Source organism: Pinus tabuliformis, chromosome J, assembly GCF_031772625.1.
Source record: "Pinus tabuliformis cultivar Carrire ecotype Pingquan chromosome J, CPIR1, whole genome shotgun sequence".
Taxonomy (NCBI): Eukaryota; Viridiplantae; Streptophyta; class Pinopsida; order Pinales; family Pinaceae; genus Pinus; species Pinus tabuliformis.
In genome coordinates this window covers 432,345,519-432,368,254 of record NC_142295.1, presented here as the reverse complement: position 1 = coordinate 432,368,254, position 22,736 = coordinate 432,345,519, and the positions used below count along the sequence as shown (strand labels likewise).

Genomic DNA, 22,736 nt, shown 5'->3' with positions numbered 1-22,736 from the left:
TAACATTAGAGGGATTCTATGGGGCACAGTAATAACAATATGGGGACAATAGGGGTACAACAATATTAATAAGGGATACAACTACAATAGCAATGGGGACATCACTAGTATTATAGGGACCTAACAGTCTAGATCCCAAAGTAGGGAGGGTGGCATTGGTCATGGATCTCTGACCTTGGATACACACCTAGATCCCTAGGTTGGTGTTTGAGCTTAAAAGCTTGATGGTATATAGAATAGATAAAGCTTGAGTACACCTTAGTCCCACCCGATTAGAGTACCCTAGTCAAGTATCTAATATGTAGTACTGTGTGTGCTAAAACTCTTCATAGTTCATATCATTTCGAGATCTTCCTTCCATTTACCTATATATATATATATATATGTAATTATGAATACCTCCCTAGTTAAGAGGGAGTGTTGCAAAATGTAACTAGTGACGGTATTCATAAATGTATTTGATGAAAAGAGGGAAAAATATATTTTATTGTAAAATAAATTGACTTATTAAAGCATGGGTTTCATGCTTGGGTCAATGATTTTTAGGTCAAAGCTTCCATTGAAGGCTTCTATGTTTTGCCTTGAGTCAATAGAGTCATTGTCATTTTTATTAGATCCTTCTTGGGCTTTTGTGTCATGTAAAAAGAATTATTTTTTAGTCAAAAGAGTCATTTGTCACCTCCACACAAAGTCAGCCCTGTCCTCATGAAGTCGGCCTGGATTAGGGCTATTCGATTTAGCAAAAAGTCTATATATAGAGGCAACTCGACTCGTTTAAAGAACACACTACACAAGTTTGATCTACAAGAGAAAGAGGCAGAAAAAAAAAAGAGCAAAATTGCAGAAGAAGGAAGGAAGAAGGTGGGAAGACTAAAATCGAGTTCTTGGGCATCTCTCTCTCACATGTGCAATTTTTCTAGGTTGAAGTTGGGGCCGAAATTTCTAAACTTACTATATGTCCGAAATTCTGAAGCTAGGGGCCGAAATTATAGATTGAAGTTGCCTCTGCGAAGCTGACACTTGTAGACTTTGGTAGGGATCATCTACTGGAAGGAAGGGCTAACTTGGTGATTGGAGGAAGTATTTACCTAGGTCTAAAGGGTCTTTGATTATCTCATCTTGATTTGAATCTACTAGTGGAAGAGTTGGAATGGGTTTTCCCCTTGGAGGGGTTTTTCCCTGTCTGAGTGCCTACATATCGTGCTCTCTTGTTGTCTTTGAAGTTTTGGCAATTGTATCTAATGATTAGTTCTTTAGTTGAAATATATACTTTTGAACCTAGTTGTTTCCACTTCTAGGCCTATGATAGTTTGGGTTGTTGGGGTGGTTGTTGTGAGTCATGAAATTGGGGTCTGGGCAATTTGGAATGTTATACTTAATATCTTTTTGGTAGAGTTAGGGGATTTCTCTGTGACTTCATAATTTATGTGCACCTGTGGTGCCCTATAGACTGTACTTTCATTCTAGAGTTGGATTTTGTAGTGTTGCCCATTCGGTTGCAACTAGAGAGGCTGGCAAGTCTGTCGACCTCGACACTGGTAAATTTTGTGCTCTAAAAAATATACACTCAGATGTTGTTGGAGGTTTTTACATGGTGTTTACTTTGTACCTACAATCCTTTGGCACTAGTGGTTTCTGGTCAATTTTCACAGAGAGTTTGTGACCACGAGTGCCTTCACACTTTACCTATTGGTTTTGTATTGGTTTGTTGTCTTTCGATGGTGATCATTACTATTGGGCACACTTGTTTGGGACGCCCACTCCCTTGGGGTTCAATTTCTTAGATTGTGGTACTTGTCTTGATTTCATTCTCTTTAGCCGAGAAAGGGGTGGTTGCGGCCCTTAGGGTAAACCATAAGCCCAAAATCAAGTAGAAGAAGTTGCAACAATATTTAACTTGATTTCTCCTTTAGAAATTTGATCTTAAATTTGTCATTTGGAATCCTTTTTTGTAGCTAATAGGTAAGCCTTTTCCGATTTTGATATCATTGATGAGGTTTTCCAATGGGTTCTTGACCCTCGTAACACCAGGGGACGATGGAAGCAATACATCAACACTATAACATTGCACTGGTAGTTGAAAACCATCCTAGGTCGAGTGCTGAAAGAAAAAACAGGTAGAGCAGTACAACATATTCGCGGGTCTAGAGGATATCAAACTTTGCTCAACGAAATCAATGTTATTGGTTCGAGCGTTGGGATGCTTGATCAATTCACCTAGAGAGATGCCTCTAGTGTGAGGAGAAACATACAACTACCTTAGGATCCAACCCCAAAAACAATATTCCAATGATGTAATCTGAACGATGAATTTGTTATGTAACTTTTTTTAAAATTGTTTAGTGTCTCTATTTCAGACTGATCAATTTACTTATGGAGGATGTTTAGTTTTGTTTGGACATTATCACTGATGGGTGATCAATATATCTAGTTTCCTAGGTGGCAGATTGAGATCAGCCATGTCAGGCTTAGTATGATCAAGAAAACTCTGTGGATATCCAGGAGGATCTTGTCAGATCAGTTGCACAGGTTCAGTTTCGTCATCAACATTCAGTCCGATATATTCACCTTTGACAATGATGTTTATGGTTCAAGTTGTCCAGTGATGTCAATGGTTTTCATGGTGTTCGAAGGATAGGGTTTTGTACCTAGTTGTCGACATGTGATTGTCGTCAGTTCTGCCGGGGTTTGGTTGTCGACTCATGTTCGTCGTCAGCTCTAACAAGGTTTGCTTGTCAATTTTGGTCCATAGTTATCGTCATGTGGGTTTGAATGTCACTTTGTGACAATTGTTTGTAAATGGTTTTTTTTTTTTTTTTTTTGTTTTTTTTTTGTTTTGTTTTTTAATGTAAAGGCTACAACCTTATGACTAACACCTAGCCCTAAAAAGCTATGGTGGAAAACATGTAATTCAAACCTAAAACACCTAAACCTATGCTAAACCATAACCTAAAGTCCTAACCCTCTCGGACTATGACTTAACAATGCATTTCAAACTATATTAAAAACCCACTTTCGAGCTTATATTTAAAAAACTAGACAATAAAAATTAAACACAGTCCCTAAACCACACGAGTATGGAGACCATGGCAGAGATAGAAGCATGTGAACAGGCAGACTAGTTGAAATCCGTGACAGCAAAGCGTTATCACATAAACCGTAACTTCCATTTGCTACCCGCGTTGGGAACCGCCTCCAGCATGTGAACACGTAAACCATGCCTGTGTCGGAACAGGTTGACAGCTCACCGTAACCGCCAGAGGTAGATGTCACATGTAGATCGGTAACCGGTTCTGAAACCGCTAGACAAACCTATGTCGTGTCCATTTGTGGTTTGATCATGATCTGTTCACATTGACAGTTAACTCTTGCGTGCTGTTTGTGAACCGTTAGGATAAAACTTTGTTATTTTGGGTTTTTTTGTGGTTATTTGACAGACAAATTAATTCGATGACCATGCAAGTTATCCCTAGGTGTCTCTATGTCATAAATACAAACCCTAATTTCAGCATTCATGCCAATCTTGGCTTGTGAGGCTTCGAATGTACCTGCAACCTAATAAATTCACCTTTTGGTCATGAAGAAAGGTATTAGTGGTTTTGAAGTTTTGTGTGCAGATTCTGGAGGTTATAGGTTGTTTTTGTTTTCAGTGTAACAGGAGCATCAGGATTCAGAATTGGGAACCGTGATAAGCGTTGGAAAGCTATTTCAGAGAGCTTTATTGTGACAGTGACCAGAACTGCCTGCGTGCACAATCAGTATGGTTAATTTATTATGTAATCGACCTTCTCAAATTCAATCCTAATAAAGTAGTCGCCCATCTTGAAAGCAGACCCGGAGACATAGTCCATCAGGGACGAACTCCGTAATCAATCGTGCTATCCGGTATCGCTGTGTTTTGCTGCTTTTCACTTCTGTTTTACATCTTGCTTATGTTTCTCATCTGTCATAAAGTATTTATTCTCAAGCAGTTCTCACGGTTTAAGCACTTTAAGTTAACATTCAGTTCACTGTTAACATTAATAAATTCTACTTCAGTTTAACATATGATCATTTCAGATCATATAATTTGGTATTAGAGCAGGTTGCGTTTGTAGAATTTTTCCATTGAATGTTAACTAGGTCTAAGTCGCAACGTGGAGAAGGAATCCTCGAGGAGATTAATCTAGAAATTGGAAAGCGAAGAGTCGCTCATAAGTCGACCATGACAGGATCTGATGTAGGTGAAAATCCTGAAACTAAGATGAGTGAGGAACAGTTTCAGCAAGCATTCTTGAACATGCAGCAGATGTTGGGAGAACTCTACGAAGATAAGAAGGTGAGAGATGCAACTTCTGCTTCAAAGACATCGGAGAAGGACAAAGGTAAAGGCAAGGTCGTTAAACCTCCTTCACCCCCATCATCATTTTCTTTTTCTTCTTCTTCAAGTGTAGAATCTGAAACAAAAAAGAAACCTAAGAAAACATCTCTTTTGAAACTTGATGTAAAATTTGAGTTACCTATTTATGATGGCAAAATGAATCTTGAAAAGTTAGATAACTGGATTAAGCAGTTAGACGTGTATTGTCGTATTCAGAAAATTTCTGACGATAAAACGAAAATTCAGTTAGCTACACTTACAATGGGGGGAAAAACTTTAATTTGGTGGGAAAGTAAAACTCAAATAGATGTAAAGCGAAAGGTAAAGTCATCTCTTCATGGTCTAAGTTTTAAAAATCTCTTAGGAAACAATTCTATCCTTTAGGAGACATGCAGAAAGTTGTTATTGATTGGCAACACTTGAGGCGAGGTAAAGGGCAGAGTGTTCAGGAGTTTACTCAGGAGTTCAGAAAGAAAGCATTGGCGCTTGGTATTTCATTAGATACACGTGAAACTTTATTAAAATACACCGGCAATTTGCATTCATATTTGTAGCATACATTATTGATGTTTAATCCTGATGATTTTGATGAAGTGTGTGTACAAGCCATACATATTGAATCAGGTGGCATACCATTCAAGTTTTCACCACAATCATCCAAAGAGTTGGAAATCAAGGATTCCAATGATAGCAAAGGGAAGAACAATTCGAAGAGAAAGAAATGAATGATAGCTCAGAAAGAAAGACCTACTTATTCTCATTGCCAGAGAATCGGTCATGATGAATCTAGGTGTTGGAAACTTCATCCCGAACTTAAGCCTAAAAAGTTCCTTAAAGAGAAGGATGAAAAGAAAGCAATTGCAGCAGTCCAACAAGATCTAGGTTTCGATTCGGGTGATGAAAGGAGGATAACTGCCATAGTTTCAACAAGTAAAACTTCTGACACTGGTTCAAGTTCAAATATTATTGCATCTTCATCAAACATAAATCCTTCAAATGAGGATAAAAGAGTTGAATTATTTAACATAAGGATAACTTCTAAGCACACAAAGATAGATACAATGTTTGACAGTGGATCATAGGAAAATTTAATATCTGAATATTTAGTTAAGAACTTGGGTTTGGAGACACGGAATCATCCAAGACCTTACCCATTAGGATGGCTAAATAAATAAACTTAGATAAAAGTCACAAAACAATGTCACTTAAGATTTTCCATTACAACTAATTACATTGATGAAGTGGAATTAGATGTGTTTCTAGTAGACATATGTGGAGTTATCTTAGGAAGTCCTTATCTTTATGATCGTGATGCAATATTTTATAGGAGAGAGCATAAATATCACCTTAAGAAAGATGGGGCCGAATTTATTGTCACGGCACATGAAAGTAAAAATCACTTGAATTTAGTTGTTGCTAATTAGATGAAGCGATTAATAAGTTCAAAAAAGAGATTTGTAATCATGTGTGTAAAGGAACAACACAAGAATCAACATGATGTTTGTTCAAGTTATGAGTCTCAGCTTAAAGATAGTTTGATCAAAGAGGTAGAAACTTTTTCAATTCTATTTAAAGAACCCAAACATCTTACTCATAATAAGGGAATACAACATGAGATACAGTTAATGCCTAAAGTTCCTCTTCTTAATGTCAGAATGAATCAATTCAGTCCAAGTTTGGAATTTATAAGTTACAGGGATGCAGGTCAGTATTGGGGAAAGTCAATGTTAAATTTCTCTTGTATTGTGTCACCATTTCATGTTTCAAATAGTTTGGAAGCCTCTTTTCAAGTGGAGAGAAGCCCATTTGTTTTCAAATCAAAGCCTTTTCTAAAGTAGTGTCAAAGTATCCAATACATCTAAGGAAAACTTATGCATCAGGGGAAGTGCTAATCAATGGAAAAATCATTTAATGAATGAAGAAACAATGATTCAAATAAATCATCCGAAAATTCAATACTTTCAAAATCAAACTAAGTTGCAGCAGCTTTCACCTTATAGTTTGATGAGTTTATTGTAGCAAGTTCACTTAGTAATCAGGAATCAAGAAAGTATCTCAAGTCAAATGGCTGGTATGATGTCAAGAATGTCTTTGATTGTCTCTGTCATTCTGCAATATAGATTGTTAATACATGTCAATAGTATTGAACAATATCCCATAGAGACCATTTTCAAAGATGTGTATGAATCACTAATTCATGGTACTTCATGGAAAGAAGTCAATTGCCATGTTCATGACAGGTTGTTTGACCATCTTCGCAAGTTGTACATACTGCAGATGGGTGGAACAGGTCACCGATTCAAAATGTGCCATGGTTATCATCATCAGGGTCATCACTTTCAGGTGGTTGATCAAATGTACTGGTACATCATCAGGGCAAGGTGGAGAGTGAGGGAGCTCTACCCTCATTTACTATCTGTTTAATTCAAACTTTTGTGGTCCAAAAGCGTTCAAGTGGAGAGGATTGATCCAGGAGGATCTTGTCAGATCAGTTGCATAGGTTCAGTTTCGTCGTCAGCATTCAGTCTAGTATATTCAACTTTGATAGTGATGTTTATGGTTCAGGTTGTCCGGTGATGTCAATGGTTTTCATGGTGTTTGAAGGATAGGATTTTGTATCTGGTTGTCGACATGTGAGTGTTGTCAATTCCACCGGGGTTTGGTTCTAGACTCATGTTCGTTGTCAGCTTCGATAGGGTTTGCTTGTCAATTTTCATCCATGGTTATTGTCATGTGGGTTTGAATGTCACTTTGTGACAATTGGTTGTAAATTGTTTTTTTTTTTTAATGTAAAGGCTAAAAACTTATGACTAAAACCTAGCCCTAAAAAGCTATGGTGAAAAACATGTAATTCAAACCTAAAACACCTAAACATATACTAAACCATAACCTAAAGTCCTAACTCTCTCGGACTATGACATAAGAATGCATTTCAAACTATATTAAAAACCCACTTCCGAGCTTATATTTAAAACCTAGACAATAAAACTTAAACAAAGTCCCTAAACTGCGTGGGTATGGAGCCCGCAGCGGAGATAGGGGCATGTGAATAGGCAGACTAGTTGAAAGTCGTGATAGCAAAGCATTATCACATAAACCATAACTGCCATCTGTTAGCCGTGTCAGGAACCACCTCCAGCATGTGAACACGTAAATCGTGCCTGTGTCGGAATAGGTTGACAACTCACTATAACCGCTGGAGGTAGCTGTCACACGCAGATCGGTAAGTGGTTCCGAAACCGCTGGACAAACCTGTATCGTGTCCATTTGTGGTTTGATCGTGATCTGTTCACATGGACGGTTAACTCCTACGCGCTGTTTATGGACCGTCAGGATAAAACTTTGTTATTTTGGGTTTTTTTGTGGTTATTTGACAGACAAATTAATTCAATGACCATGCAAATTATCCCTAGGTGTCTCTATGTCATAACTACAAACCTTAATTTCAACATTCATGCAAATATTGGCTTGTGAGGCTTCGAATGTACTTGCAACCTTATAAATTCACCTTTTGGTCATGAAGAAAGGTATTAGTGGTTTTGAAGTTTTGTGTGCAGATTCTGGAAGTTATAGGTAGTTTTTGTTTTCAGTGTAACATGAGCATCGGGAGTCAGAATTGGGAACCGTGATAGGCGTTGGAAAGCTATTTCAGAGAGCTTTCTTGTGAAAATGACCAAAAGTGCCTGCATGCACAATTAGTCTGGATAATTTTCTATGTAATATACCTTCTCGGATTCAATCCTAATAAAGCGGTCGCCCATATTGAAAGCGGACCCGGAGACGTAGTCCATCAGGGACGAACTCCGTAATCAATCTTGTTATCTGGTATCACTGTGTTTTGCTGCTTTTCACTTTTGTTTTACATCTTGCTTATGTTTCTCATCTGTCGTAAAGTCTTTCTTCTCAAGCAATTCTCATGGTTTAAGCACTTTAAGTTAACATTCAGTTCATTGTTGGCATTAATAAATTATATTTTAGTTTAACATATGATCATTTTAGATCAGATATTTTGATTTTTGAAGCAATACACAATTAATTCACAAAAAAAGGTTGAACATTCAAATAAGGTGAAAGAATAAATTAATAATAAAATAATAAATTAGAAATAAGGGTGGGTAAGATTCATAAAAGAAAGGTCATAAATAATTATTAAATATTTTTTGAGTAATTAAAGACCGGATTCAAACTGTTCTCCGAGCAAATTTGTGGTGTTGATAGACAACGCCTATATATATATATATATATATAATAATTAGTCGTTGGAGGAAAAATTAATTAATTAAAAGGTTTTCATTGTTTATTGTAAATAATTTAAATAAATTTAAAGGTTGAATGTTCAAATAAATTGGAATAATGAATTATTAATAATAAATTAGAAATAAGGGTGGGTAAGACGAATAAAGAAAATGTCATAAATTTATATTAAATAATTATGAGTGATTAGGGAGATTATTTAATGATAAAATATATATGACAAAAATATTATAATAATGAACCATTAGAAGAAAATTTATTTAATTAATTAAAATAATTTTAACATTTATTTCTATATAATTTAAATAAATTTAATTGTTGAATGTTCAAATAAATTGGAAGAATGAATTAATAATAAAATAAGAGCCACATGGTGGCATGTCACTCCTTATTTGCATATATGAATTGTGTGAATTTAATTTATTTAGTTGAAATAATATTTGTGAAAATGAAATTATTTGAAATAAAACAACTTTTTATTAACAATATATTTATTAAAAAATAAGAAATTTCCAGATGGCAATTCACCCTACTTTGGAAAATTTGAATCCACTGGAGGCGTATAATATCTACAACTCAATGCACATTGGTAATTTTGATTATGGAGTATATGTGTATTTGTGCCTGTCTAGTATCTTCATATGGCAACTCAATATAATCTAGCAAATTTGATAATCTAATAGCTCGTTCTATTTGGTTTTCTTGCTATGTATGTTGGTTTATCTAAATTTGTAATGACAAGTAGTTGGGGTTTCAGTAATGCAATTTCTATGTGGGACAAATTTTCCTCAATCCCCCTTTTTTTCACCTTTGGAAATTAAAACAGAACCATGAGCTCACAACCCTTATACAACTTAAGGCTTACTGACAATTTCACACTAGGCCCAATTACTAGACCATAAATCAACCTTGGGTTCGCTCTTTGCTATATCCTAGTGACATAATAATATTTAATTAATATTAATAGTATGATTATATTAATAATATTAAATTAATATTAAAGAAATTAATATATATTTAATTAATTTAAATTAATATTATATTTAATTAATTAATTAAAATAATTAAGTTATATAATTAATTAAATTAATTACTATTAATTAAAATTAAAATTAATTAAGCTGCAATCTGATCTAGGGTTTTGTTGCTGGTCACCATGGCGGGGCGCATAGGAGGGAGTTCAGCTCCCTCCTACAGTCAAGTGGTTGCGGACAGAAGCAAGGGAGATGGATCGCATCGCTTCAAGAAACCAATGGAGATGGTAACAGAGGCTACGAATACAGAAAAAATGGAAACCATCAGACCTCAAGGACAGGAAGAGAATCATGAGGAAGCTAGTAAGGAGAAGAGGACAGAGGTTAGCAGTTAGAAAGTTGCTCCTATGAGTACATTTGGGGTTTGTAAACCCAAGTCGACCACTATTCCTCGAGTCGTTTTAAGTGACCCAGTGATGCAGGTGCACAGAGAACACATGGCAGAATATGTTGTTATCTGTAAATTTATGGGGATTTGGCCGATGGAGAAGGCTTTGCAAGCATGGATAAGGAACCACTGGAAACCAAAGGGGAACATTAACTTGCACCTTGGGTCCAAGGGCTTCTTCACGGTGGTGTTCACAAGCTTAGAGGATAAAGACAGAGTGTTCGAGGGAGGACCCTATTTTTACGCTTCTGCAGGCCTTTATATGAGACCATGGGTAATGAACTTTGTCCCAAAACAAGAAACTTTCATCTCAGTGCCGGTATGGATAAGACTCTGCTCCCTTCCTTTAGATTATTGGCTGCTGGAGTCTCTAAAGGCTATCGACAACAAGCTAGGGCATTTTATAAAGATGTCAGATGCTACTCTAAGAGGAAAATACACTTCCTTCACCCGGATATGTGTGGAAATGGACTTATCTGGGGCACTTCCGGATGCAATGATTTTAGAAGTGTATGACGAGGAATGGATGCAGGCGGTGGACTATGAACACGTCCCATTTAGGTGTTGTAAGTGCCATGTACATGGGCACCTATATAGGGACTGCCCAATGAACAAGTTGGAGAGCAATACGAACAGGAAAGGATCCTAAAGGTTTTACTAAGGTTGGGGGTAAAGGGAAAGGAGGCAAGAGGTACCAAAAGAAAATTAATGAAGACGGACAACCGAGCCATAATAGTTTCAAGATCTTAGAAGAAGAAGTCGAAAACAATGGGACAAACCAGGAATTAGAGGATATTCCCACTGAGAAGGAAAGGGATGCTAATATGGAGGATATACTAGAAAACAACAAACAAAAGGATGATATGCCAAGCATTGGAGCTCAATATGGACCACGAGATGACCCCAAGTGAGGCTATAACGGAAGACCATGAACTACAGGAGATTCTAGAGAGGGAGAATTTAGATCTAGAAAAGTTTCTGGAGTAGGTAATCACCAAAGGGGTAGACTCTTTGCCAAAAGAGGAGTTTGACAGGGTTCAACAACTCTTCCTCTAAAGATCACAAATGAAGTGTTCTGGAGTCAAAAGAAACCATGATAGCCAGGAGAATAGGGGAGTGAAAACGATGGAGGATACACCGATGCATTCTTCCAAGAACTCGAGTAGGAAAAGAGGAAGGAAAAAATAGAATGAGTTGCTGACCAAATGTGGGAAACTTATGATTAACTCAGGTAAGATGAGGGATCTCACCAGTTACTCCTTTACAAACCTTTCTTCATGAAGCTTACAACTTGGAACATTAGGGGTCTAGGAAGTAAAAGGAAACAAAGAACTCTTAGTAGTAGAATAAAAGAAGAAAAACCAGATATGGTTTTATTCAGGGAACAAAATGTTCGATGGACAAGATCAGAGAGATACACAACAAATGGTTAATCAAGTATGAGTATCTAGAGGTTAAAGCGGATAACTTGGCGGGTGGGATTCTTACTCTATGGGATCCTAAAAAACTTGGAATCCTCGATGCTGAAGCTTATGGGAACTATCTATCATTGGTGATTCAACCTTTGGGTGATAAGGAGATCTACATGATCACTAACGTCTACGGTCCTAAAAAACTAGAAGACAAGCTTAAGCGTATCACCTCCCTTGAGGAGCTAAGAGAGAGATATCCAGATATGCCCTGGATTCTAGCAGAGGATTTCAATATGATCAGATCTCTTACAGAGAAAAAATGCGGTACCAGAACATTAGGCAAAGACTCCATTGCCTTCTAGAACTTCATGAATAACATGGGGCTAGTGGACACATAAACAATAAATGGCACTTTTACTTGGAATAATAAGAGGGCAGGGGCTTCTCAAGTCGCCTCTAAATTGGATAGATTCATAATCTCAGAGGACCTCCTTCTCACAGGCCTTGATATGTCAGCTTTAATCCTTCCCTTCGGAGGCTCGGACCACTGACCTGTCCAGCTTGAAGCTACTTTTATGGGTACACCGAGGAATAGACCTTTTAGTTTTTAAAATGTCTGGCTCTCTCACACTGAATTCACCAGAAATATTGACAAATGGTGGATGGAAAATATGCCCATTCAAGGCACTAAAATTTTCATGTTGCAGCAGAGACTTAAACACATCAAATCTAGGCTTAAAGATTGGAACAAAAAAGAGTTTGGTAATATTTTTAAAGCCAAAAGAGAAGCTGAGCAAAAACTCCAGGAGATTAATTAGATCATCATCTTAGAAGGTTTTACAGAGGAACGAAAAAATCTGGTTGACTCTCTTCAGAATGAATGGGAATATCGGTGCATGCAAGAGGAGATTTTCTGGAGACAGAAATCGAGGGTGCAATGGATTAGAGAAGGAGAAAGAAACACAAAGTTTTTTCATAGATCAACCTTAGATCACAGATCTCATAATAGAATTTCAAAACTTAAAGATTCTTAAGGGAAAGAGCTCGTCTCTCACAAAGAAATGGAATATCTCCTAGTTCAACACTTCCTTAGCATAGCAGAGGAGCCTCTCGTCGACAGAACTCGGTTCATTAACAAATTCAAAAAGTTCATTCCTAAGCTTGTAACCAGGGAAGACAACCACAATCTTAATAGGCCAGTGTCTGAAGAGGAGGTTAGTGAAGTTATCAATGAGATGCAAAATGGGAAAGCTCCTGGCCCTGATGGTTTCAATGTGGACTTCTTCAAAGCTTGTTGGAAAACAGTAAAACAAGATATCCTTGATGTTGTGGAAGACTCTAGAAGATCCAAAACTATTTTAAAAGATCTTAATGCCTCTTTCATAGCTTTGATTCCAAAGCAGGAAAAAACTATGACACCAGACAGATTCAAATCCATAGCCTTATGTAATGTGGTGTACAAAATTATTTCCAAAGTGATCGCTAATAGACTCAAGCCTCTTCTTCTTGCTCTCGTCTCAGAGGAGCAAACTGGATTTGTGGAAGGAAGACAGATTCTTAACAACATCATACAAGCTCATGAGGTGGTACACTCTCTTAAGAGAAATAAGCAAGCTGGTATGATCATGCAGTTGGACCTAGCGAAAGCTTATGATAAGCTAAGATGGTCTTACATCAAGGCAGTGCTAAGAGCTTATGGCTTTGACCAAAACTGGATAAGATGGGTTATGGCCCTTGTATCCATGGCTGGCTTCTCAATTTTGCTTAACGGCTCTCCCTTTAGAACCTTTATGCCTTCTAGGGGTCTCAGACAAGGGGATCCGCTCTCCCCCTTGCTCTTTGTTCTCATAATGGAAGGGCTAGGCAGAACAATCAAAATGGAAAATGCTAAAGGAAGAATCCAGGGTTTAAAACTTACCCCGGATGGTGCTGCTTCTACTCATCAACAATTTGTTGATGACACAATGCTGCAGGGCATTCCTACGACCAGGGAAGCTAGAGCTTTCAAACAAATCCTGAATGACTTTCATTTGGCCATTGGTACAGAGGTAAGCCTTGACAAATCAAAGGTGTTTTTTTCAACACTGACTTTGCTATTTAGAGGAACCTCACTAGAATTCTCGGGTTTCAAAGGGATCAGTTACCTTCCAAGTACCTTGGAATGCCTCTTACTGACAAACCTCTGAGCAAGGGAGTGTGGGAGCTAGTAATTAATAAACTTCAGGACAAAGTGAGGAAATTAACTTGCAGGTCTTTGGATTTGGTGGGGCGTCTTGTGCTTACAAAGGCTATCCTACAGGCTATACCCATTTTCATGTTTTCAGCTCTTCTTGCTCCCAAAGGAGTTATGCAACAAATTTGGAGTATTCAACGAGATTTTCTTTGGGGCAAAGGGGAAGAGAAAAAGAAGTGGGTTTTGGTTGCTTGGGACAAGCTCTGCAAACCTAAGGCCCATTGTGGTTTGGGGCTTCATGACCTTGAAAACCTTAGCAGAGTTTCGGGAGCCAAACTTTAGAGGAGGTGGCTCAAGGAATCGGCAACCCCTTGGGCTAAGCTTTGGAAACAGAAATATGTAAATAATTGGCAGGAGAGGGATCATATCCAAATGTCAAGGCTCATCAAGGGCTCCCACTTTTGGAACCTTACTTGGGAGAATAGATCCATTATCCAGCAGCATAGTTTCTGGGAGATCTGAGCTGGGAACCTTGCACGGTTTTGGGAGGATCACTGGCAGCAGGAACCAAATTTGTTTAGAGAAGCACTAACTGCTCTAAAAAATGACACTGAAAACAAAGGTTTACTTATGGTAAGTGACTTCTAGGATCAGGTAAGGGACAATGGTAAGTGGAGAATGTGGAAGGATCTTGATTATAGTGAAGAGAGTCCTTTGAAGGTCGAGGCAGATTCCCTTGCTCTTGACCTAGAGCAGAGGAATATTTTGGTGTCATCCTCGTCTGACCAACTGAGATGGGGTCGAAACATCGAAGGAACCTTTAACCTTAAAGAAGCTAAATGCATGGCCCTAGGTTTTGATTATCCTAACCCTGATCAGGTTTGGAATGCCCTTTGGCAGAACTTGCAATGGATGAAAATTAAGTTGTTTATGTGGTTGGTTCACCAAAAGAAAATTCTCACATGGGAGAATCTTCTGAAAAGGGGATTTGTTGGCCCATCCAAATGCCATCTATGTGGCTTACAGGAGGAGACGATGGAAAATTTACTAAACCTCTGCCCCTTCACCTCAACCTTGTGGGATTGGGCGGCCTCAGTCTTCAAGCAAACTGACAGGGACAGACTCAACATCACCAACACTTTGAAGAATTGGAGGAAAGACTTCTCAGGTAATGAAATCATTAACAAGGCTTGGACTCTGGTTCCAGGCTTTATTATCTGGGATGTTTGGAAAGAACGCAATGGCAGGATTTTCAAGAACAAAACAGGCTCGACCCAGAACATCATTGTCCAAATTTCATGATAGCTCAAAGATATCATAGGAGCCCTTATGTGGAAAATTCCTGAGGACCCTCCATCGCCCTAGGATGTTATCATACTACTGCAGTTGGGTCTCCATTCTGTGGTTCCCCAAGGCACTGACAAGGGTGTGAGAAAAACAACTGCTTGTAAAGATATTTGGCAGCCTCCTCCTCATGGTTTTATGAAAATCAATATAGATGGGGCTTATAAGGGAAACCCAGGGATGGTTGGATTTGGTGGTGTCATAAGAGATGAGTAGGGGTGAATAAAGGATATCTTTCACAGTCATTTGGGGACTGCCAATAATAACATGGTGGAGCTCACGGCCTTAGAGCAGTGCCTGGAAATCCTGATCAAGTCAAATTTACACAATGCCATCATTGAAGCTGACTTTGAATTGGTCATTAATGCGGCCAAGAAAATGTGTAATGGAACGACACCTAGAAAAGTGTCGAAACATTGGATGCTATCGCAAGTCTTTCAGTGGATTCATTCCCACTTGCGAACCCTGAGAACTGTCAGCTTTGTTCATGTGTGAAGAAAAGCCAATATGTTAGTTGATTGTCTGGCGAATGAAAGAGTGCTATGTAAAGAAATATATATTCGGTACGATTGGGATTCTATACCCTTTGGTAAACTGCGTGATGATTGTCAACGACAGGCTGCGAAAGATATGGTGCACTTCCAGACCATGAATAATGAGCAGGAGGAAGACTAGTGGAAGTCCTTGAGCATGGTTGAAGTGCCGCAGTAAATCCTAACCGTAAAAACTCAAATGAAGAGAAGAGCAAAGAAGTGAAGTGTTGATGCACAATAACCATTGGATCTAGAAGATCAACGGACAAGATTTGTTTGTGATGGGTGGCCAGGATTAAGTCGCATAAGATGGAGCTAAGAAATGAACAACGGAGATTCAATCTAAGTACTGGCGGAAGGTGAAAGGCGAGAATCGATCTGGACCGTCAGATCGACATGGTGGATCGATGGTGATCAATAGACTAGCGGGAGTAGGAGAGAGCAGAAGTCCTTGAGCCTGGTTGAAATGCTGCAGTAAATCCTAATCGTCGATCCCACAGTCAATGCTTACGTCATAGTCAACTACGGGGGTCGAGAGCTAGTTAATCCATATGCTAGATGAAGGGCCACAGACCGTAGGATTTAATGGCCTTCGTCATCCAACGGATATCGGGCCGTAAAGAGATCGAACTTTAACCTCAAGGGCGGACCCGAACATTTATAGATTAAGGTTGTATAATCCTTATCGGCTCCGTAAGGATGTTAAATGTCGTGTAAGTGGTTTGATGCAATGTCATTGTGGACCATCGGATCAAATGGGTTTTGATCTACGGCGCTGGATCACCGAGCAGCTCTGTTGATCGGAGGAAGTATTAACCATCGGATTGAAGGTAAGATCGATGGTGGAGATTGAGCGATAAGGCTTGGGCGAGCGGACCCGAGAAGATTATAGGCGCGGTTTCAATTTATTTGAAGTTCGGATGTTATCGCATATCGCATGTGAGAGCGATGAAATCACATGATGGTGCGATGCGATTTTGAGACAACCGTTGATCTGGCGGATGAGATCAATGGTGGAAAAGGGAAATCGCATATCGCAAGTCAGGAATCCTATGTGCATATGCTTTTGAGTCTTTGTAACTCCGTGATGCGATATATGATTTTGGGTTTTGTTGACCCTGTTGTCTGTTAACCATCAATGGGTCTGTCTTTTGCTGGTCTTTACACTTGTAAAGATGTGTACCATATGTAATATTTTTATCGGTTAATTGAAGGCTCCACTCTTACTTGACAAAAAAAATAAAATTAATTACTATTACTTTCTTTTAATCACTATTAATTATTCAATTAATTTATTAATCGCTATTAATTAATTAATTCATTTAATCACTATTAATTAATTAATTCATTTAATCACTAATAATTATTATTAAATTAAATTAATATGAACTTTAATTATATTATATTCATTAATTTAAATATATCAGTTATTGAAATTAATTAGTATTAATTAAAACTAAATTAATATTATTACTATTACTTTTACGACCTGTTAAGTCCCCTTTTATTTTCCTTGCAAAATTTTTCAACTTGATGTCCAAATAGGTCTGGAGTTAGAACTTATCACCACACTTCTACTGCAACTTGGCACTGAGACCCAACCTCCGACTGCTAGCCCACCGGAGTCGAGGTCAAACATTACAATTTTTTCTCTGCGCTTTTTACCTTCAGCACCTTCAGACTAGTCGTCGGTCCAAAACGATAGGTTGAGGTCGGGTTCTATTTACCTCGTAGCTCTATTTGTGGCCCGAGATGGCTTGAAGCCCGACTAGTTGTCGTTATTTAAGAATCCATGAGCCTGATTAGTGTTTTCATGAGAGAATGTGGAATAAGGCTTGCCCATTCTAGATATGGCATGTTCAAAATTGATTAGGAGGGCCATGGAAAATCAAAAGGCCCCATATGTTATATTAAGAGATTCAACAATATTGTTAATGACTGTAACAATTTCTTTAAGAGAATCTGCATTCGCGAAGAGTATGAAGTAATGCCCAAATTTCTCTATGGAGAATCCATGGGCAGTGTAGTTACGCTTCTGTTGCACATAAAGGAACCTACATTTTGGAATGGAGTTGTTCTCATAGATACCAAGTGCAAGATATCAGAGAAGATAAAGCCACATCCTATGGTGGTCAAGTTTCTAACAAAATTAGTAGTATTTGTCCCCACATGGAAGATAGTCCTCACCAAGGACGTCATAGATTCAGCCTTCCAGGATCCCATCAAAAGAGAAAAAGTTCTATCCAATGAGCTAATATATCAAGATAAGCCCCGATTAAAAACAACTCTAGAAATGCTTACAATAAGCATGGACTTGGAGGATCGACTTCAGGAGGTGGCAGTGTTGTTCTTGGTGTTGCATGGAGAGGAGGAAAGCGTGACAGACCCTTCGGTGAGCGAGACGTTGTACAATGGGGCAGCTAGTTTTGACAAGACAATCAAAATCTATCTAGGCATGTGGCATTGTTGGGAATAGAATCCCCCAAGGACAGTTTTGGGGCTTAAAGCCCATGTTTTGGGTCAAATTTTGTAATAAAGTTGTAAAGTATCAGCATATTGTGGTCGCGAAGCGCGAAGGTGTCATGAGTCATAAAGGGTTGTCCGCCCTTATTTTGTAAAGTGTAAAGTCGGTTGTAAAGATATACCCATGGTTTGCGGACCATGGGATTGTATAAAAAGAGCTAAGTAAGTAAGCTCTAAGCAGCTTGAAAAGTAAGAAGTCTTAAGCGATAAGGAGGAATTTTTTAGAGAAGTCTAAGTTTTGGGTCATAGCATAGGTAGAGGCTCTGCAGCTGAGTGTGCAGAGACCTAGGGTGGAAGTCCGCAACTGAGTGCACAGACCGTTGCAGCTGTGTGTGCAGGGTGGATAGGGTTTGTAATCATCTGAAGATATCAATAAAGAGAAGCATTCTACAAATTCTGTGTCTTTGTTTCCTATTAATGCATCTTGTCATATTGTGTATGGATTTCATTTACAATGCTTATGTGATGCGCAAATGTATGTAATTACATTGGTTAATTGAACGCAAGTAAGAATATCTGTTTACGCGGTGCTAACTGTGATTGTTTAGTAAGATAAATAAAACACTTAAAGATAACTTGGGAACTTGTACAATACACTGTCATAGCAGCGCGAAAGCACCTGAACTACATGATAGGGTTGCACGAAGGCCAATCGTACTCCTTCGCAGAGGTACTGAAGAGTGAAATAAAGGGCTAGACTAACATAGCCTAGAACTTAGCGACCTACGTGGAAGCAAGAACAGAGGGTACAAACCGACATCACGACCATATCAGGGTGCGGAAACTTGGTTTCAGCATCCCCCATATTGCTTCGGGTGAGACTTCAGTCTGCACTCCGCAGGCTGATGCCGAAAGGGCCAGTAGTATAGGGATTTGTTTGGCTAACTAACGCTGAACCTGGGCCAGGCCCCATACATCCAACAAATGGTTCCGTTGCCGAGACCAGAATCTGCATAAGAGATGTGTGATGTCGTATCACTGGAATCCAACTAAGAAAGAGATCAGAGACTAGTTGGATAGGAAGATCCACAAATTCATGGTGCAGGAGGACAAAAATCCGCGGCTAACAAAGGAACAGTGGCTAGACAGGTACCTGTATATAGAGATCCACGAGATCTTTTTCTGTTCCTTTCCAGTTGAGCTATACGAGTGGATCGCGAAGCTAGAAGATAGCCAAGGAAGGTGGAGACTTGACGGTCCTATTGTTTGGACCCCGGAGTTAGTACAGAGATTGGAAGCCTTTGAGGATAAGATCGCCCGCGCTGTCGATCATTGGCTCGATCACATCATAGGAGGATTTGTGACTGAATTCGCGGTCGATACCTCAATTAGCTACAGCGAGGTGGAGTGACACTTTTTCAAAGGTCCATGAGTTAAGTACTTGAGGTCTTTGAATACTTGGATTAAGATGTTACTGTGCGAAAAAAGGGTTATGCAACTACCTTGATGTTCAGAGCTACGCAAAGCGGAAAGCCTTACAGGAATGAAGGGAGAAAGGGTCCTGAATATAGTCCATTAATTTCACCTCCACTAGGTGACGAAGAGGGAGTAGCGTAGGATTCTCTGCGAAGTGCAATTTAGTTAATAAGACAAGGATTCCTGCAAATGCCACTTCCACCCACACCACCTCCAACTTCACCACCATCACTTGCGACTTTACCCATACCACCTCCACCTACACCATAGTTCAGCATGGAAAATTCAGTGAAGTTGCCTTTGTTCAAAGGCTTGGGAAATGAGGACCCGGACCAGTTTTGGTTCATTGTGAAAGTTGTGTGGGAAGCTCAGGGTGTTACAGATGATCACATGAAGAAGGAAACACTGGTTAGTGCTCTGCAGGATTGCGCGCTAACCTGGTACATTAAATAATCTAATGATAACCCAAATGCTAGAATGGCAGACATCCAGACATCGCCGAATGAAGAATTCAGTAGGCCTAAATCTGAGGCACAGTCAATTGTGGGGTTCAAGGAAATCGCGATGAAACTAGGTGAGACACCTTGGGAATTAGATCAGAGATTGAAGTGTAAAATCCGCAAAGTTAATATGAACTTAACAAATGGACAACACCGCGAATGGTTCGTGGCTTCGCTCCTGCCACACCTAAGGGTTGCACTGTCACAACAAAAGATAACAACTTAGGTAGAGGCCTTGGAGATTGCAATGAGACTGCATGAAACACCGATGTAGGATCCAAATATGGGGTTCAATAGATCCATGCGTTCTTGCAAAATCTTTGCCCTGATAGGAAAATTTTGAAGCAGGATAGAACAGTTTGGCTGAAGGTGCACGAAGAGGTATGGTTCCTGAAATGTAAAGGTCAGGGGCAGTACAAAGACCATTGCCCGATCTTCGCGAACTATATTGCAGGGGGAGGATCGATGCCTTTGAGGCCAAAAGCTCAAGCAAGACCAAGCGCAGGGCCTGCGTTGTGGTGTGCTATATGTCAGGTAGAAGGAAAACATATGACAGATAACTGTCATTTGCTACAAAAGTTTGTACAAAAACCACAACGACTGTTCTGCAACTTCTGCATGTCGGTAGGGCATGATGAGTGCAACTATAGAAGTTATGAATTGATGATGGACAGAACACCCGCCTATAGGGTTCAGGCAGAAATGCGGCCCCTTGACCAGAGCGTAGGGATGGTGGGAACAAGCTTTCAGGGGCACGAAAGAGGGCGAGGCAGAGGAGGACCTGGCAGAGGTCAGGGATAGCTAATCTGCTATAATTGCAAAGGACCAGGACACTACACCCGTGACTGCACTAACCCAACACATCCGTCATGCAAATATTGCACTCTATTTGATCATGAAACGGAGGACTGTCCTACGCTGATAGCGAGGATACGCGACAAAGGGGCGCTACCACCTCAACCGACTCAGAACCTGCAGATGATGAGGTTTGAGCCTTGTGAAGAGGATCCGAATGTGAATATAGTGCTCCGAAGTGGAATTACAACAGGGGATGATAAGGGGAAACATCCTAAAGATAGCGCATGGGTTCGCAAAGCTCTGGCAAAGGAGGCTAAATTTGATTTGGAGCGCGGACGTGAAACGTTCATGGAAGCAAAGAAGAGCTTCGTTGAGGCCTCCACCTCAGGGAGCAAGGATAAACCTGATCAGGAAATGGACCCTTCTATGCTTACGACCTTTCTAGAGACCTGCATGAAGTTGTTGCACGATAGTAAGGCTGTGAAGGGGTTACAGGAGCTTATAAATAGATGCGCCAGAAACACTCCGGATGAACTGTGTGTGGTATGAAAGATTGTTAAGCTTAAAACAAGGACATGATGAGAGATGAGGCTGACCACGCATATAGGAGAATATGAAATGGATCAAGTTATTTTGGATCTGGGGTCAGACGCGAATTTCCTACCGAAGTAGATTTGGGAATGGATGGGAAGACCCACACTGCAGTGGTCTCCAATTTAGTTAAGGATGGCAAATCAGTAAAAGTTCATCCCCATGGGGTGGCTGCAAGGGGTGATTGTAGATATTGAAGGCGCGAGTGCATTGGCTAACTTTGAAGTAATAGAAATTGTGGATGACAACAACCCCTACCCTGCGCTCCTTGGCATTGATTGGGCCACTGATATGAACGAGGTAATGTTAGGTCCCTATAATACTAGTGATTACCCCATTACTATTGTAGTTGTAGCCCTTATTAATATTGTTATGCCCCTATTTTTCCCCATATTGTTATTACTGTGCCCCATAGAATCCCTCTAATGTTATTTTTGTGGCTTTATATTATTATTGTTAGGTTGGCTGGATTATATTGTGACTCCTTAGACTCCTATATATAGAAAGGAGGTTTTGTCATTTGAATCATAAAAGAATCATTCATTTGTGTAATGTAAAGGAGGTTGCCCCCTCGAAGAGGCTGAATTCTAAGGCGTTGATCTATCTTTTCTATCTTTTTGTGAGCTGGTTTCATAACATTTGGTATCAGAGGTTTGGATTCTAGGGTTTCGTTACTCCAAATAGGTCATCATGGAATTTTCACTATAACTTTTTTTCTTCGACGTTTCAGAAGTGGAAAAAAAAACCCATTTGAGACAAAATCACACTAAACCTTGGGTCCAAATTTCATAGCTTTTTGCGCTATATTTACGGAGATATGATCTGAGGAAGTTGGTTTTTTTGCAGACTCCTGAATTACATTCCAAACAGGTGACCTGGGGAAAATCGTCATAACTTTCTCTCTGTGCATCAGATTGAAATTTAGTAAGAAGGTACAAAAAGAGGACAGACTATAGTTTCTTGTATATATTTTTCAGAGCCAAAGGTCGAAACAGGGACACGTGGCACGTCGTACAAGTTCGCTCTACTGAACTAGTATATAATCAGGTCTTTGTGGGAGATTTGGCATAACTCTTCCTTGGAGAATCCAATTTGGATCAGACTGGTGGCATTGGAAAGAGGACACAGAGGGCTACTACAGATTGCAATTTCAGAACTGGATGATCTGAAATTACAGAGATACATCAGAGGCAATATCAAGCTCTTACAAAGTGAAAAAAGGTGTGTAGATTTTTTTAAATTTTTGCTTAAGCTTGGTTTGAAAAATTATTTTGACAGAATTCAAAGGGCATAGTAGAGCACTATTATTGGTAACGGATGCCCCAAGGAAAGAAAATGCAAACACCTAGTAAGCAACCTGAAAGCTCTAGCATGACTCATGAAGAAGAGGAAGAAATGCTACATGACATA

General features: G+C 39.3%; 1 pseudogene; it reads left to right on the top strand.

The window, feature by feature from the left end:
• Positions 1-17,311: 17,311 nt before the first annotated feature.
• Positions 17,312-17,974, top strand: LOC149227660 (caffeoylshikimate esterase-like; annotated as a pseudogene).
• The last annotated feature ends 4,762 nt before the right edge of the window (positions 17,975-22,736 follow it).